This window comes from Leptosomus discolor, chromosome 1, assembly GCF_034619465.1.
Source record: "Leptosomus discolor isolate bLepDis1 chromosome 1, bLepDis1.hap2, whole genome shotgun sequence".
Lineage (NCBI taxonomy): Eukaryota > Metazoa > Chordata > Aves > Leptosomiformes > Leptosomidae > Leptosomus > Leptosomus discolor.
In genome coordinates, this window is record NC_141391.1 from 33,724,416 (window position 1) to 33,742,971 (window position 18,556).

Genomic DNA, 18,556 nt, shown 5'->3' on the forward strand with positions numbered 1-18,556 from the left:
ACCCCTGAATGAATTTTACATTGGTTTACACTAACAATTTTTTCAGATGAGGAATAACAGCGAAATAGTTTTTTGTAAGATGCAGCTGCTTTTTTTTTTTTTTTTTAAGAGTCTACATAATTTTTTAAAATGCAGTCACCAATTAGTTGTTTCACAATTGATAAAGGAGAAGTTAGGATAATATCAGTGATGCTAGCAGATGATTTTTGATGCTTTCATATGAGAGGCAACTCAAGAAAGACCTCTGCTCTTTTTACCTTGGAGCTCAAATCTCTTCCTAAGGAAGAGCGTAAACTCTTCTTTTGCTACCTTAAGACTTTAATGTGCTTTTCTGGGTTCTTACAGAAGGAAACCCAAGGAGACTTTCACTGAAGAGTTATGAGGATCTGCAGACAACAACTTTAAACATTTTGTTATATATGAAAGCAGCTTTCTCCAGAAAAACATGCTTCCTCCTGGATCACTGCTTCACAAACTATCTTCTTAACTGGCACCATCATTCATATTATCATCACTATGCCGCACCAGGGAAGCATTACACCTGACCTGCATGCATAAGTGATACCACCCTTCTAGCTGTCATCTTATATATATCAAGCCCATCTATTTTATCTTCATCCACAACAATTTCATTCTCACGAAATCACAGATGTAACTTCGAGCACCCGGGTACTTGTACCCAAGCAGGAGGGTATCAGGCTCTTTGGGAGTCACCTCAAGAGAAAGAGTTTAACCTTCCCACTAAACCAGCATGGGTTCCTAGGATACACTAGGATACACAGATGACATCTGGACTGAAAGCTTGGATCCTTCATTGATTTCTACCACTAATTCAGCAAACAGAATTGTCCATCAAACTATCTCTGGAAAACTTACATCAGCATCAACTTTCTAGACACCAAGGTCAACATAAAAAATAGCAACCTTCAAACTACCATATGCAGAAAATCCACAGACCAACACACCTCCTTCCACAAACCATCAGCTATCCAAAACACACTAGAAAAACTGATATACAACCAGCCCACAGACATCACCTCATATGCTCTGAGGAGAACATTCATGACACACCCTCACAAAGCTACAGATGATGTTCATCCAACAGTGACACTCCTCTAGGATCGCATATTTGAAGAAGCCACCTAAACCTTGTACAAACTTACTACAATACAGAGAGAAAATCCCCTACTGGGTATCACGTACCACAGTATGCAAGAAATGTGCACTGGAAAATGTTACAAGTCGCAACTTATGTTGGAAGAAAATCATTCCTTGAAATGATTTTTCCTGGAAACACCCCTCCTTCCCTTCAAATGACACTCATCATCATTAGCTCCATCGTTGAAAGCAAATTTCCGACAGACCAGCATATGCTGGCTAGAACCAGATAGCTCAAGAAAATTAGATCCAAATCTCGCCACAACTCTCGTGATAAACACCTGCTACACCAGAATCAACAAAATCCACAGATCCTACACGTGTGCATCCTGAAATGTCATAGGCATCACACGATGCATTCACTGCTCTTAGGGTACTCTGTGGGTGAAACCAAACAACCACCATGTGCTACCTAATTAGCAAAGAACAGCAACACCCAGTTACCTGTTTGAAAATTATATTCCCAAAACAACTACTCAGTCTCTAACCTTGCAGTCCTGACATTGCAACATCAGTGATGGGCCAGAGAACTAAAATGTGTAACTCTGTCAGATACCAGACGGACTTGAGACTGACCTCTGATTTTCCCCACATCTCAAGTCTTACTCGTCTTTGATGGGATTTACTGTTTCCTCTGATTATTTAGCTTCTATGTCCTCTTAGCAGGTTCAGGATCACCCTCTATTCCCAAAATAACAAACACTTTTCTCTCAAATGTCTGACTGATTAAAACAATTAAGTGTAATTTAAAGCTATTAACTGCAATTACCTTCATATTCTCTCTGTGTTTTGGACACAAAGAGTAGTTCATCTACCTGAAAATGATTCTGCTTTATCTAATACCTGCTTTACCCAACTGTATCTGTTAGCTTAATAAAAGATATTAACTTCCTAAAAACTACGGCTTTCTTTGGATTGTGTGAGGACTAATGACATAAGTAACAGCTCCTGTGAACAAAGTCCTGGCTCTTTAATGCAAAATCTTGGCCCCTGAGCAGAATACTAGCTCTTTAGCTCTTTGCTAATGTCTACAAAATACTTGTGTAGCAGGAGACGATCACGAATATATTACCTGTTGTGATAAGACTGCATGACTGCTAGGATTTTTTCATCATTTTGCTTTGAAGCAAAACAGGAAACAGAGTGTTTACATAAAAGGCTGTGTTGAAAGTAGGTTCTCATTGTGAAGTCAGAAGTTTTGAAAAATCTGAAAATGTCAAAGAGCAGCAAGCCTGCAGGTTAAAGTAAAACATTAGGAAAAAAAAAAAAAAAAAAGTCTTTTTTTTATTTCAATTTGTTCTCCTTCAAAATAGGGAGAATCACTGAAAGTTCTCCTGACCTACACGTCAAATGAGGCAGCATTTATTAACTCAAGAGAGATCATGCAGCTGAAATATTCCATTTCATTAAAGCAGTAATTACATCCGTCCGGCTACATAATTTTTTTAACAAGCATTGTTAAACAAGTGTTATATTCTTACAGGGACAAGACTTTATTCTGTGGAGAGGTGTTTGTAAATAACTTCTCTGCTATTAGTATTGGTTGGAATATTGTTGGCAAAATTATTTCATCACAGAATCACGGAGTGTTTTGAATTGAAGGGACCTTAAAGATCATCTAGTTCCAGCCGCCCTGCCACGGGCAGGGACACCTACCACTAGACAAGGTTGCTCAAAGCCCCATCCAGCCTGGTCTTGAACACTGCCAGGGACAGGGCAGCCACAACCTATGCCAATGTCTCACCACCCTCACTGTAAAAAATTTCTTCCTACTATCTAAATCCCCCCTCTTTCAGTTTGAAACCATTACCCCTCATCCTATCACTGCACTCCCTGATCAAGAGTCCCTCCCCACCTTTTCTGCAGGCCCCCTTTAAGCACTGGAAGGCGGCTATAAGGTCTCCTCGGAGCCTTCTCTTCTCCAGGCTGAACAACCCCGACTCTCTCTGCCTGTCCTCACAGAGGAGGTGCTCCAGCCCCATGATCATCTTCATGGCCCTCCTCTGGACCCACTTGAGCAGGTCTGTGTCTTATGCTGGGGGCTCCAGAGCTGAACACAGTACCCCAGGCGGGGTGTCACCAGAGCAGAGTGTCAGCAAAAGGTTGTTTTGGACCTGGCACAAATGTTTCATTGAGATGTATTGTTTCTGAGCATGTTTTGGACAGTAACGTTTCCAAAGAACAGAACAGACTCCTTAGGGCATGTAAAGAGAATCCTGTAGTGAAACTCTGATCTGCTGAGTGTAAATAGGGACATTTTCACGGAAGTGGTGAAAACAGAGATGTGTTTTCCATGCATGTTAGGAGGAAATTAAATTCTATAGCCTCTAAAATTGTCATGAAATGGACTTAACCATTCTTTTCACTTCTCCACATGCTATGCAGTGATTAATATAAGTAAATGTGTAAATGTGTAGAGAAGGGTAGCAAAATATGGCCGATAACACAGAATGCTTCACTAAAAACTTCCATTTTTATTTAAAATAGTATTCTAGAAGAGGCTGAGAAACAGCAATTGACATACCAGGGAACAATTGCTGTATTTGAAAATAGTGGAAAAATGTATTAGAACGTCGTTTAAATTTCCTAGTGAATTGCCATTCTGCTTCTTTCTAGTCTAGTGGGTATGACAAAGGTCAAAACTAATTTTGAAATCTCAACAGAAATAATTATTAAAGTCTTTTATGGTTATGTAAAAACTCTTAAATTAAGGGAGTGGGAGCAGCTTTTTTTCCTGTTCAGGAAAAAATTACTTGAAATTAAATGGCAGGAATGTTCTTGTTTTAGAACTGAAGTCATCAACACGGTGTTGGGGAAAATACTGGGCAATAAGTAAGAGGACAGTTCATGTCTGTCTACACATGGTAAAACAAACAAAAAAAAACCACCCCACCTTGCTTGTTAGTAGTTAGAGTCCTCAGACTGTTAAAAAGCTCAAAGAGATTGGTGAATATATTTTTTAGGACTTTAATAGATTTTAGATCAGCTTTCTCCAGTCAGGAGGCTCAAAGTCACCTTATATGAATTTGCACAATTTATTTCTGCGTTATACAGGCTTTACAAACATTGGGATTACGTCACCTCAAGGCCTATTTTGCAGAAGAGGGACTTTCTGGATATTTCTTTAAGCCAGATATTCTGCAACATTTCTGAATAGGAAAGATTCCTTTAGCACCACTTGACTGTCATAGCACATTTCTTTATAGTGCCAAAGTTTCAAGTACCCTCAGCTAGACAAGGCCCGTGACTGAGTTACAGGTGACATGCAGAGCTGTGAGACTCCTGTGAAGCCTCACGAGATGGAGTCAGAAGACAGATGGGAGTCCATCCCGGCAGTTAAAACCCATCCCAGGATCAGAGGCAGTGAAGCACTATGGTCAGAAGAGTTTGGTACTGGATAAAGTCGCTCTGGTCAAACTATAAATTCAAAGTGTTTCAATTTTATTTTTCCAAATAAAACAAAACAAAACACTATACAATTCAATAAGTTGATTAAATCAAAGCATTGCAGAAATAGTATTTTTCATTAAATGGTGTTGTCAGAATTAGTTGAACATTTTCTGTCTAGTTTTACTGAGCAGCCTTTCCTTCTCCATGACTTTATGATGAAATACATGCAGCACTAAGTTTTTATTAAGACCATCTGCCCAAAATTTAAGGTTCCAGTTTACAATGCCATTAGGAGCTGTATAACTTTACCTTCTTGTGGACATCTTCCAAGCCGGTACTACACATCTACTGCTTTCAGCACTGCCTAGAAATGGTAGAATTACTCTAATGCGAAGGAAGAACCTGTTGCTGCTATTGCTCATTAGATTCAGTTAAGATACATACAATTGGCAACAAATCATTTGTTGATAGCATTTGTGCCGAAGGATAGTTTTCTCACACAGGATGATAAGAGCAGTACTGAGTGAGACGGAGATCCATCTAGCTCAGATTTGCCTGTGTGGGTGGCAGCTGCTGCAGAATAGGAGTAGCCTTGTCCAGCTGTGAAAAGCAGTGTGGCTAGCCCAAGCCCTGCTCTTTGGAAACCAGACTGCAGTTCCCTGGGGCCTGTCCTTCACAGGGATGGCTTTGTTAATCAAGTGAAGTCTAGAGCTCCAGCCACCACGCTGGAATTTCTGGGTCTGAGACTCTTGAACTGACTGGAAATGTGGTTCGGGCCAAAAAAAACCCCAAACCCAGGATCATGCCCTAGCACCTGCAGTTCACCATGCACAGTGACAGGGAGTAGAACAGTTGCATGCTCGTTCAATATCCAGGCTCTCTTGCTGCCCAAGAAACCAATAGCCACAAAATCAATAGTGAGTAAACCCAGCTAAGACAAGAGAATTACGTTCTGATTTCAGAAGTAGCAGTGGCCAATAGTCTATGCCAAGGAAAAAAATAGATGGATGGGGCAAGCATGTAATTAGACTTCCCAGTACACTCTAGCAGCTTGTGGCCCAGAGCTGTCCTAAGCCAGTGGTGGTATTTTTTTGTGTTTAAGACTGCGTCTGAAGATGGCTGAGGATTCTGATGATGTGTGTACATGTGATGGAGCCTTGGTGGGAGCTGAGTCTTGGATGGGGCACGGACAAGTAGATGGGACACAAAAAGAAAAGACATAACACAGCAGAAATTACAACAGACAATATGAGTCAGAAGCTGTCAGACATACCCAGAAGTGCTTCTGGCTCACAAGAGGGGACACAGAGTACCAAATGATGTAGCAAAGCTCCCTTAGAGAGAATACCGAACAGGGAAGACCCGGAAGCATTAAGTACCGGATGAAGACCCATGGGAACAGAGCAAGACTGAAACACTGGAGGTCAACACCATAGAGAAGCTTTTTAAAAAGTAACATCCCTAAATATGATTGCCATTGTTAGTACTAAGTACAAAGTGATATCTGAAAGGAAGTTGACTGAGATAAATTAACTGTCAACTTGATGTAGACAAACCTTTAGCTTACAAAAGGGACATGGCATTCCCAGGGCATATGGAAGGAAGCAAGAGGATCTCCTTTTGGAAGAGAAAATGCAGTGCCTCGACTCTTCCCATCAAGTTTTGACAGTGCTCTCGTCTAATCCCGTTAAATTTCACAAACTACTTTTTCCATTCACTGCCACCAGTCAGGTCAGTAGGTGCTCTCAGAGCACTGGACTGGGCTTGGCACAGAGCAGCCCTTGGGAAGGAGATGCTAGGCTCTCCCACAGACACACAATTTCATCTACTAGGTCATGGATTAGAGCATTCCACAGGATGTGGGAGACTTGCCTTCACATTCCTTTGTTGCCAGTGAGATTCAAGCCCACACATATTCCAGGATCCCCAAGAAGAAATCCTAACCACATATCTGTGATCTGGCTGAAGGATGGGCTCTCCCAGTTTGCACGGCAGTTTTAGGAATTTGGAAGAGGAAGGGAACAGGAAGAAGGAGAATATGTGTGCGTGTGTGTGCGTGTGTATGTGTGTGTTCCCATAAAAAGTAAAATCTACCTTAGAGGTAACATCTATCTATCTGGAACATGTGTCTTCATCTCTCGTTTCCTCTTTTCTCTGCATATTTCAGTGGTTAAAACACGGTACAAGAGCATCTGGATTCAATTCTGCCTCCATGAAAGAAGGCACAGCAGCATATCCCACGTCCCCAGAAAGTGGTACAATCATCTGCTCTTCTGACGTGGGAGCAAAGGCATTTACGTAAACCCACCTGTCAGAGCCATTCCACACCACTTGGAATAATTAGAAGGAAAGAAATTGGGGGTTTCTGACTTAGTAGGATGCTCAGTGCAAAAGGAAAACAGCATGGTTTGGAGAAGGGTTTAATGTAAATTATGATGTGATGTTGACTGTATATCCTGAAAGCAGGGATGTGGGGCTGAGATGTCTCTGCAGATGCCTGCCCTAATTATCAGGCTCTCTCTCTCCTTCTGCTTTTTCCCCACAACACAAGGTAAAGGTGTTCAGCAGCAGTCCCTGAGATTTTCATTCCAATTACCTGCTATGGGAAACATAGACTACAGACCCAGTTCAGGACAGTGTACACTAGTCCTTTGGCAAGGACCACATGAAATTTGGTGTCACAGTGCTCAACAGGGCAGCCTCAATACACTGTGGATGATCAAAGCCTACGCGGTAGCTGGAGTAACCTGCCAAAACACACATCCACTACTTTTTAACGCCTAATAGTTCAACTAGAGACCGTGGTAAAAGATGCCCAGGAGCATTACAAAGCAGAAGCAGGGTTTACAGAATAAGGCCACCTAGCACTGTAGCAGAGAAAGGCACTTGAACTTGTTACCTTCTATTCGTAACAGTCAGTTATCAGTAGGTCAGTAGTGCTAAAACTTGCATAACCTCTTCAACAAGTGCACGAAGAGTGCACAGAAACGGCAATGGTTTCAGGTACAATGGAAGTAAAAACCAAGTCCCTCAGCATCATTTAGCTTGGGGCCCGCAGAAATAGGATAGTTTCTTCACAAATAACTACTTGCAGGCAATTACACCCTATTCTGCTTCGTTATACAAAAGCATGCTAAATGAATGAACTGACAGGGAACACTGCTGTTTATTTTGCCACTCTTTTGAAGATCTAGGTCCTAATTACATACCATGAAATACTTTGATGCCTCATATAAAGGAAAAGTGTGAAAATAATACCTTGCTAGTTGAGAACTTCCTACTTATTATATTTGGAAATGTTTGCATTTGCTTTATTTACTCAAAGGCAATTATCACCAAGCTGATGTAGTTGGGTGAGACTCCAAATACAACACTTTTGTTCTAGCTCTATTTCCATGGGGGGCGGGGTTAAGGCCCCAGTGAGATCTCACAATCTGTCCCAGTCCGGTACCCACATTGAAAAAAAGATTATTTCAAATTGGAAGCAAAACAGAGAAATGTTACCAGAATATCAGAGGAGTGGAGAGCTTTCAAAGTCAAGGCTGAAGGGGTATAATTGCTAGCCGTATAAATACATTAGGGATATGAAAGAGGAAAAAGAGCTTATTTAAACTAAAGATCTACAGACAAACAAATTAATATAAACTGGCAAGGAATATATTTAAGCAAGAACTCAGAAGAAGGTTTTCATAGAACCATAGAATCATTTAGGTTGGAAAAGACCTTTAAGATCATTGAGTCCGACCATTAACCTAACACTGCCAAGTCCACCACTGAAGCACCACATCCACACATCTTTTAAATACCTCCAGGGATGGTGACGCCACCACTTCCCTGTGCAGCCTGTTCCGATGCTTTATAACCCTTTCAGTGAAGAAATTTTTCCTAATGTCCAATCAACCTCCCCAGCACAGCTTGAGGACATTTCCTCTCATTCTATCACTTGTTGCTTGGGAAAAGAGACCAATACTCACCTCACTACAACCTCCTTTCAGGTAGTTGTAGAGAGCTATAAGGTCTCCCCTCAGCCTCCTTTTCTCCACGCTAAACAACACCAGTTCCCTCAGCTGCTCCTCATAAAACTTGTTCTCTAGACCTTGTGCTAGCTTTGTTGCTAGAGTAGAGGGGGCAGGGAATGTCTCTAGAAACCTCACTAGACAGATTGTGAAAGGGACTATTTAAGTATTTTGTAAGTCTTGCAACAGCAGGGGTCTATCTCAGAAGGTCTTTTCCAGCCTTTCTGTGTTGACTTCTGCTTATGGATGTCAAGCTCTTTCTAATACTAAGGCAAAGATGCTGCTCTGCTTGTGCAAGGTGCATGTACCTTGAAGCACAGTAGAATTATGTGGTTTCCAGCTTAGGGGAGCAGAGTGTGTGAATCTATACAGTGAGGCTATGTTTCATGCAAATTTAGAAAGTATAATAGGAAAGAGTTTGTATTGGACAAAGGCTCAACATCTAGGCGTTGTTAGCAACATGAATTGAGAGGTTTAGAGGCTGAAACTGCAATAAAAGATTGAAACTTTAAGCTCTATGCAGCTTTCTTCCCTTGGAGACCAATCCCTATTCTGCCTGTAATTGGCACAGAACTGAATCCCACAAAGAAAAAGGGAAGTTTCAGACTCTTGCAGTAAAATAGACACCTCTGGTGGAAAGACCTCCAGATTAATAATTTTGTAAATTGGGAAGTGAATCTGGAAAGGAGCATAGTGAGAACTCTGCGCCATGCAAATGCTCTGGCATTGGAGCCAACATGCACTGCACGTCCTTGGACTGTATATGCAGGTGGTGGTTTTATCTCCCTCTTTTACAAAGCAATGTCTTTGCCTGGCAAAAAGTCAACAGCTTAGCCACTTTTTACTTATTTTTGCTCTCCAGACATCTTTTAATGAAAAAACCCACTTGGTCCAAGGTTAATTTCTAGTTACAAGACTCACCATTAATTGAACAGCAGTTTTTCAATCCCATCACTGCACTTATGGACAGCAGAGTTCAAGAAGTTCATGAACTGGTTCCCCACAGTTATCTTGAACATGAACTCACTGTTTAGTCAACGGCTTAGAAAAACAAGGCTGGACAGCTGGTCTCTGTGCTACTTACCACAGTCTCAGGGCAGGGACAGAGGAAATTTAGAGAATATTTCCAAATACAGTCTGCCAGATTATTCAAATCTATAATATATCCTCATAGATGTTTGGTATTATTTGCTCTAGAATTTAACGTACACTGTAATATGCTCCCTGTTTTATGAAGTGTGAAGGCTGACATCTGATATTAGTGCTGTTTCATAGCCCGGTATCCAATTGCTACATCTGGCTGTGTCATGTAGTCTGGGGAAGTGCCCTACCACAAGGACTTGAGCCGCAGAGGATGGTGAGACAGATGAAGCTAGATAATCTTTTTTATGTCCATGAGGGTTAGTCTTTCAACACCGAGAAGAACTAAGACAAATAAACAGAAATGGAACACGCTGTAATTAATGGCTCCAGAACACAACAAATCCAAACAGCTTCTTATTTTCAAAACGTGGCTGGCTTTAGACTAATATGTTTAGAGGGGGAAAAAAGGTAACCTAATAATTTCTTTCCTCTTAACTCTTGAATTGGATCTTTCTGGCAGCACCACTTTCAAACTAAATATGCATGTAGACAGAGCACTCCCCACACCTAAGGTGTCTGTATACATGTGTGCATGTCTGTGCCAATATGTTATTTGAGAGGCTTCTTTCTTTCCCAGTGTTTCCTCATCCTAAGAAAACATCATGTCCTAATGCTATAACTGTGTAAGACCATTTCAAAAACGTTGCCACGTGGACTTAGATACCAAATACAATTTGATCCTGCTCAGTTTTTTTGTATTCTCTGGCATACCAAACTGTTTTTTATTTTAAAGTCCTTAAACATCAGCCTTGAGGAAGAGGTGGAACAAATGGCTGCAAAGATTATTTCATCACAGATTACCAGATTTACACACATGTCACTGGAGCTCTGTAATATGACAAGATGTGCCTTAGGAGAAACTAAAGATTAACTCAATGGGTTGATAAACATGATTGACTAGTACTATTCCCAGCCCCCAGACACATGCGTACACACACACACATATGAAAATTGTAGTCTGGACTCAGCAATCACTTTCATCTTCCTGATCATATGATTCTGAATCTTACATTATTGCATGCTGGTCACTTTAAAGTTTGTTGAGTGCAACAGGCCTGATTCAAAACGCACTGAAGTCATCGACATATTTCCATTTAGAGACAAAGACTGCCTCCTTCTCCTTTACACCCCACCTCCAGCACCCCAAGGCATCATTTCTCCTCCTCCTCTTTAGCTTTGGCACTGGAGAAAGAAGGGAGGAAAAGCAGGGAAGGGGGAGCAGGGACAAAGTGAAATTCTCGGGGAAGGCTGTGTCACTTGTGCAAGCTCCATGTTCTGTTGTCTGTTCAGATCAAGCCTGTGATTCTGTACATTAACTGACAAATATATACTGCATGATTTGAATAAAATCACTCCTTGAGGCTGGCTCTTTGAGTAGTGTGTTCTTCGCTGATTTTGAAGTAGTTTATCTCATTTTATTATGAAAGTTCAGACAGTACCTCTCTGTGAGATGCGTTAAACCCCTGCCATCATTTGGGGTTTTTTTTCTTTATTTTGAAGTGCTCCACTCATGTGGATTGTCAGTGTGCCAGCCCTTGTTGCAAATAGCACGCTGTCCTTCTGTGCCCTGGGCCTCCTGGTTGGTCTGGGAAATGCAGTGTGCTAGGAGTTTCTGGCCTCCTTTGGGGTTAGGTATGATGGTCTCCGTTGTGCGTAAGCAAGTGGTTTCAATCCTTAATTGCAATGGGGAAGTGGTCAGACAACATACAGTCCTGGCAGAATAATGGCAAAATGTCTTGGAGGAAAACCAGAAAATAAAAAATACATTACTTCCGAAGTGAATATGTATTTCTAACAAAATCTGGAAAATATGTAACATATAGGAAAGCAAAATACAAATATTTTTTTGATTGTGCTTATTTGAAACTGGAGCATTATCTCTTGCTATTCCCTTATTCCTCTTTACAGAAATTAAAGAAGTGGTCTAAACATTTTCTTCTTACATCACAATTACACAACTCCAAACACTTATTATGAAGAAATGGATGTGGGTTTTGACTATAATTATGAATTCAAAGTGAGCTGTCAGTCATCAGTAGTGAAGCACCAAGTTACAGGATTTTGCCTTGTTTTATCTAGGAGAGAGAATTTCTTCATCACAGCAGAACACTAATACCTTGAACTAGACAGCTCACCTCTTCCGAAGAGACAGGAAATCTTTCACAATATCATTTTGGTAACTCACTACATCCTTCTGAGGTATGTTTTACTTTACGCACTTTACAGAGGATTAAACAGAGACATGAAAAACTTAGCAGCTCTAAGTCTCTCTGTAATTCAACATGACAGCTGGGAATTACTTCCAGGAATTGTATTTCCAGTGCTTTCTTACAATAACTTTAGTGATTCTCTTGAAAACGTGCTGGCCAGGATAAAATCCGGCTCATGCTTCCAATCTTGTTTGTGAAGCTGATTATCTGAATAAACACCATCATCATGCACATCCATGAAGGAAAAAAAAAAACCCGCAACCAAACAACAACCAAGCAACAACCTCTCAGCTGAGATTTTCAAAGTTGACCTCACAGCTCTCACTGCTACTTTTATACAAGGCTGCACATCACTTATATTCAGGCACTTCTGTGCCTGAACTGTTTTTTTCCACAGTTGTGGATGCATTCTCCCTCCTGCTGACCTCACTTCGTATCCATGATCACTTTACCCTACAGACGTTAAGGTGCCAGGACATTATGTATATGAGGTAGTACAGATAGTAACAACACTAAAGATGTTGGTGCCCATTTCTCAGCTGGTGCTCCTCTCTCCTCCATGAATCTCCAAGTACATTTCTAAATACACCAGTATTATTGTACTCATCTAACAGATAGGGAAATTGAGGCATGGTCAGGTCACCCAAGTGGGGGTGGTCTGGACACCAGCTCAACTCTATCATGAAGCTGGGAAATGAAATGAAAAGAGGTTTCCACTGCCAAATCACATAGACATCCCATTTGGCAGTGCTATCTGCTCTCAGCCCATGTAATTGTTTGAGAGCCAAGCCAATGCTGCCTCAATACAATGCATCAAGAATATGTATACATAATAAAGCATCAAGACACTAATTCACCCTCTGAAGTGATACACTGCAGCTTTGTCCTCATCCCACTCCTCTCATACCCACTTTTCTGCCCTTTACAGAGTGGAACTCATATACACACATGAAAAATTGTACGTCCGTGAGCAGCACCTCTGGTTTTAGATCGCAGGATTTCCTGGCTATGTAATAAATCCTCTGGCTTGATCAGTAAATGTCCAAGCCTATCTTGGATACTATGTGAGAAATGCACGAATAATAGTAACTCCTACTTGGTCCTAGTCCAAAATAAAATATCACTTGGAAGAAAATAGTTTAAGACTCTTTCTGACATTATAAATTATTCCTTTATTGTCTTAGAGTATATGCACAGAAAAAGGCAAAAGGATTGTGGTTTAATTCAGCAAGAAATGTATTAGCTTACATCCCCAGAAGCGGGAAAGGGATAAAACCAGGCTCACTAGAGATAAGCCTGGGGGCAGCATGCCAGTGTTTGAGGGATGGTGTACTAGCAAGGTCCTTTGGTCTGCCGCCTCAGTGGAGGTAGGGGATGGAGATCCATGCAGCAGCAAAGATGCAAGGGTTATTGATGTGCTAGAAACCATGGAAGCACCTGAGAATTGTCGTGTAGGAATTAGGCTTCTCCCCCAAAAAAGGTGGCGGGATCAGCAGCCCAGCCGAAATGCATCTACACCAAATGCATGCTGCATGGCTGACAAACAGGAGCAGCTGGAAGCCATTGTGCAGCAGGGAAATTATGATATAGTAGCAGTCATAGAAACATGGTGGGATGACCCGCACAACTGGAGTGCTGCAATGGATGGCTATAAACTCTTCAGAAGGGATAGGCAAGGAAGGAGAGGCAGTGGAGTAACCATGTATGTTAGGGAGTCTTTTGATTGTATGGAGATTAACGATGGCGATGATAGGATTGAGTGTTTATGGGTAAGAGTCAGGTGGAAGGCCAACAAGGCAGATATCATGGTGGGAGTCTGTTACAGACAACTCAACCATGATCATGGAAGGCAGATGAAGAGGCAGATGAAAAGGCAGACGAAATATCCTATAAGAAGCTAGCAGAAGTCTCACGATTGCTAGTCCTTGTTCCCCTGGGGGACTTCAACTTAGCAAATGGCTGCTGGAGATACAATACAGCAGAGAGGAAACAGTTCAGGAGGTTCCTGGAGTGTGTGGAAGAGAACTTCCTGACACAGTTGGTGAGTGAGCCAGCTAGGGAAGACACTCTGCTGAACCTGTTGTTTGTGGACAGAGGAGGACTTGTGGGTGATGTGATGGTTGGAGGCTGTCTTGGTCATATCAATCATGAAATGGTAAGGTTTTCAATTCTTGGAGAAGTAAGGAGGGGTGTCAGCAGAACTGCTACCTTGTACTTCCAGAGGGCAGACTTCGACCTGTTTGGGGGCCTGGTTGACAGAATGAGGCAGTCCTGAAGGGCAAAGGAGTCCAGGAAGGCTGGATATTCTTCAAGAAGGGGCAGGACCAGGTTGTCCCCATGTGCCAAAAGAAGAGCCAGTGGGAAAGAAGACTGGCCTGGCTGAACAGAGAGCTTGGAACTCAGGAAACAAAGGAGAGTTTATGACCTTTGCAAGAAGGGGCAGGCAACTCAGGAGGACTACAAGAATGTCGTGAGGTTATGCAGGGAGAAAGTTAAAATGGCCACAACTCAACTAGAACTTAATCTGGCTACTGTAAAAGACGATAAAAATATTTCTATAAATACATCAGCAACAAAAGGAAGGCTAAGGATAACCTCCATCCTTTATTGGATGTAGGTGGAAACATAGTGACAAAGGATAAGGAAAAGATTGAGGTACTTAATGCTTTCTTTGCCTCAGTCTCAGGCAAAGAAGACATTAAGTACTTTAGCCTTTAATAGTAAAACCAGTTGCACCAGGGGAGGTTTAGATTGGATATTAAGAAAAATTTCTTTACTGAAAGAGTGGTCCAGCATTGGAACAGGCTGCCCAGGGAAGTGGTGGCATCACCATCCTTTGAGGTATTTAAAAGATGTGTAGATGTGGTTCTTAAGGACATGGTTTAGTCGTGGACTTGGCAGTGCTAGATTAACGGTTGGACTCAATGATTTTAGAGGTCTTCTCCAACCTAAATGATTCTGTCATTCTAAGAAGTGACAATAATTCTTACAGAGCGGGTCAAGGTCTCGTCCTAAATCATTTCTGTTTTCAGAAACAAGGGAGTTGGCACCTGATGCCAGTGGGACTGTGGAGTCATCTTGCTCTACCAGAAGAGGTGCATGTATGCCTCCAGCTTCTCCAGGACATGTTTTACTCTAAATCCACCTTGATTCTAGCAGACATGTGTGGATCCTTATAGCTTGAAAAATAATTATAGCACCTTGTGTTTCTACCTGTTGCCTGTTTAACTATGACAACACGAACAGCATATCCTGATATAGCCAGCATTGCTCCAGCTACTCCAAGAGAAGCCAGAACGTGAAAGGGAGCTTTCCTTCGTTAATCTGGCACTGGGTAAAAAATTCTTCCACACTTCCCACAAGACAACACCCCTAAGACATTATGAAACCTGGCATATGTGTAAACTGCTACTCCAGGGCAGGTTTGGATCTATTTCCCAGTATCTATATGCACCTAAAGTTTATAATTCACCTGAAGTGTACTAGCTTGTTTACAGCTCAGTCATCACCGTGTGGGGAGAGAGGAAATATCCATTTAAAAAGTCAGACTTTTTACCTGCTAGTCCAAATGCCTTTGCTGATGTTGAAGAACTTGTACTTGGAGGTTCCTCTCAGCCTGATCAGAGAATGGCAATTGAATAGATTATAACTGTGGCTGCTGTTTTCTCTATATTTTATAAGAAAAAAAGAGAAGAGGAAAGGAGAGGAAAGGTTATATTACTTCAGAATTATATTTCTGAATTAAAAATACAGCTTTTTTATGAAAATGGGGATTCTTCTAGGAAAAAACCCTACATATTGTGGGGAAAAAAAGAGCAGTTCTACCGAGGACACTGTTTCAGTTGTTTATAATCGCAGCCCTTTTTTCTCTTCTCACTTAGGACTGACCAAGTAATGCACATAAAAATATCTTGGGGAAATGTCACTCTCATTTTTCAATATATTAGAATGGTTTCAGATGGCTAGAGAAAACTGCTAAGACATTTTCCACCCAAGATGACATTCAGAGCTCTGAAGCATAAGTGAAAACAGCAAATTGGTTTGTGCAGTTTCCATTTGCTCTTTTCGCTTGCTTGCAATACACCATCTTCAATATTAGACCTCAATACCTGGGGAGTTAGTTATCACAAAACAAGTGTAGCTCTCCATTCTGGTAAGAGTTTCCCAAAGGTCAAGTGTTGTTCACTCTAAAACTGTGTTAAAATTTATGTTTCAGGTATGGTTTTTAGAGGTTGCGTTATATGGTTTGTATGGGTGTCACTATTAGTTGAATTTTGGCGGGGAAGAGGTGGATTAAGCCTAAAATTAACCTGGAAGTAGTTCTGCAAGGTACAGTCAATGTATAAACAAACCAAACAAGAAAGAGTGGGCAATTCATATTCTTTGATAAGTTTTTAATCACCAGGGTGCCAACAACTGGTAGTCCCCAGCAGATATTTTAGAACTCTTCAAGCCAGCTAAGTTACAAAGCTAAAAAGGAAAATGCCTGTGTTGCAGGATTTGCCTTCTGATATTTGTAATCTCGTATGTATACCTAGTTTATACTGTCAAATGAATGTGTGCTCTCCACCCTTTTGTTAGTCTTGAAGATAATACTGGTACAGCTAAAGGTCCAATTCAGTTCCAATTAAAAGAAAATTAATCCGGCTAAGAACGCATAGGGTTAGATGCCTGCTTTTTAAAAACCAGGCATCTAATTTAACATAGAAAATAATAGAATTTTTTTACTAGTATAGAATATTTGTCTGCCAATATGAAGAAATACTACTTTCCCAAACCCCAAGTGGTACCCAAATTCAAAATGCTGAAAGAAAAACCTGAAGGAACCACTCAAAATGAAGACATTAGCATCATGTTTTATGTTTTAGTTCTTTGTAACTCAGTTTCCTCTTCTGTAATCAATTGCTTAACCTTTTACCAAAGTAACCTTAATTTCATCATTAACCTTGTCCAGTAAAAGTGAAAGCAGTGTGGCAGAGATATGTTAGTCTGTTCCCACGGTAACAGGTAATCTACTTACAGGGTCAATTTGTGTTGTATTGATGAGCCTACAACCCAGCATGTCTCGCAATACGGCTGCAGGAGTCAGTTTAAAGATAGCTGGCAGCAAGGAGGAATTCTGTGGAGGAAAGCTCTCATTTTCCAAGCACAAGCCAGAGGGCAAAGAGGGGGTGGTGGGAAGACAGCTGATTACCTAAAGTGCCCAAACATAGATATTCTACATCTCACCTTAAGCTTGCTGGTTCATGATGCAGCAAGGAGAAATCAGCTTTGTCTACAGTAGAGCATGCAAGCACAGACAGAGATCCAAAGAGTGATACGTGAAGTCTAGGCTGCAACTTTCTGGCTGTTAATGTGAACTGAAGTCCAATTTAGGCACCTAAGGCAGTAGGGGTCTGTGCATCATTAACACCTTCTCTCTGTTTCTTGAATATGAAGTCAGAGTTTGGCTCTGTAACAGGTAGCCTAAATCATATCTCATTCTCTTGAACTCATACACTATGGTAGTTGCAACATCGAAGTAAGGAGGCTATACCAAGAAACCTGAATAGTATCCCACCTCACCAGCAGCAGCTTTGGAATCCATGTTGCAATGAATATAAAAGAATTCAAGAGAACAGAAGTGAGAAAGGTTAAGAGAGAAAAAATAAACAGGTTCCATGAGATTTTGCGCAAAGCAACATCCTTGTGACTTAATCCTGAATTTGGGTTTGTTTTCTCACCTAGATAGATGCTGAAGGTTGTTCTGTCTATCTCTAATCTTGCCCAACACTTTTTGTTACAACATTCTGATTTAGTTTCTTATCAGTCAGATCTTTCATTCTACAGATTGAAATTACCACCAACTTAAGGGTAACTTTAAAAAAAAAAAAAATCTAGTCAAAACCATTTATTTTGGACGTGGTTGGTGAGACATTAGCAGCTGGCAGACAAGAAGTTTTTGCACTACAGATGTTTCAGTATCTGGCTTTAAAGGGATTTTCCCTGCAATTATGTTAAATTACCCATAAAATCAGTTTCTCCCTTAGTTCAAATGGCAGAAGCCCGTGTACTGGATCGAAATGTTCCAGTCCCTCAAATTCATGTTGCACAATGCTGCTGAGCACTGAGACTTCTATCCTTTCAGTTTCCTTTTTTAAAAATCTAGGAAGGATGCACACAAATCTGTTAAGAGTATAAAAAAGATTGCTAAGGAAGTTAGGAAACATGCAATGAGTATATACATTATAGTACTTTCTGTATATATCAGAAGCGTATACAATTTTCATCATTAGAGTATTTTTTTATTGTTTGTTTTCTAGCAAGCGTTATTTGGAGATATAAATGTTTTCGGGAAGGCATCGAAAGGTAAACTATTGCACAAAACTAGCCAAACTCTCTCTAAAGCCTAAAGCAATTCAAGACCAGCTCCCACAATGAATGAAAGTATGTTGTGTGACCCCCATGGCACTTGGCGGAAATGTGCCTCCTCACATTTTTTTAGCCCAAAACCGGTGGGGTCCTCTGGGACTCAGCTGTGCATCCAGCCTGTTTCACAGAGAGATGGAGATGCCTGAATACCTTCTGTCTGTGAACTCCTAGAGGCCCTGTTCTATCTGTTGCTCCGAGGTCTGTGGTGAACCTCCTGTGGCTATCAAC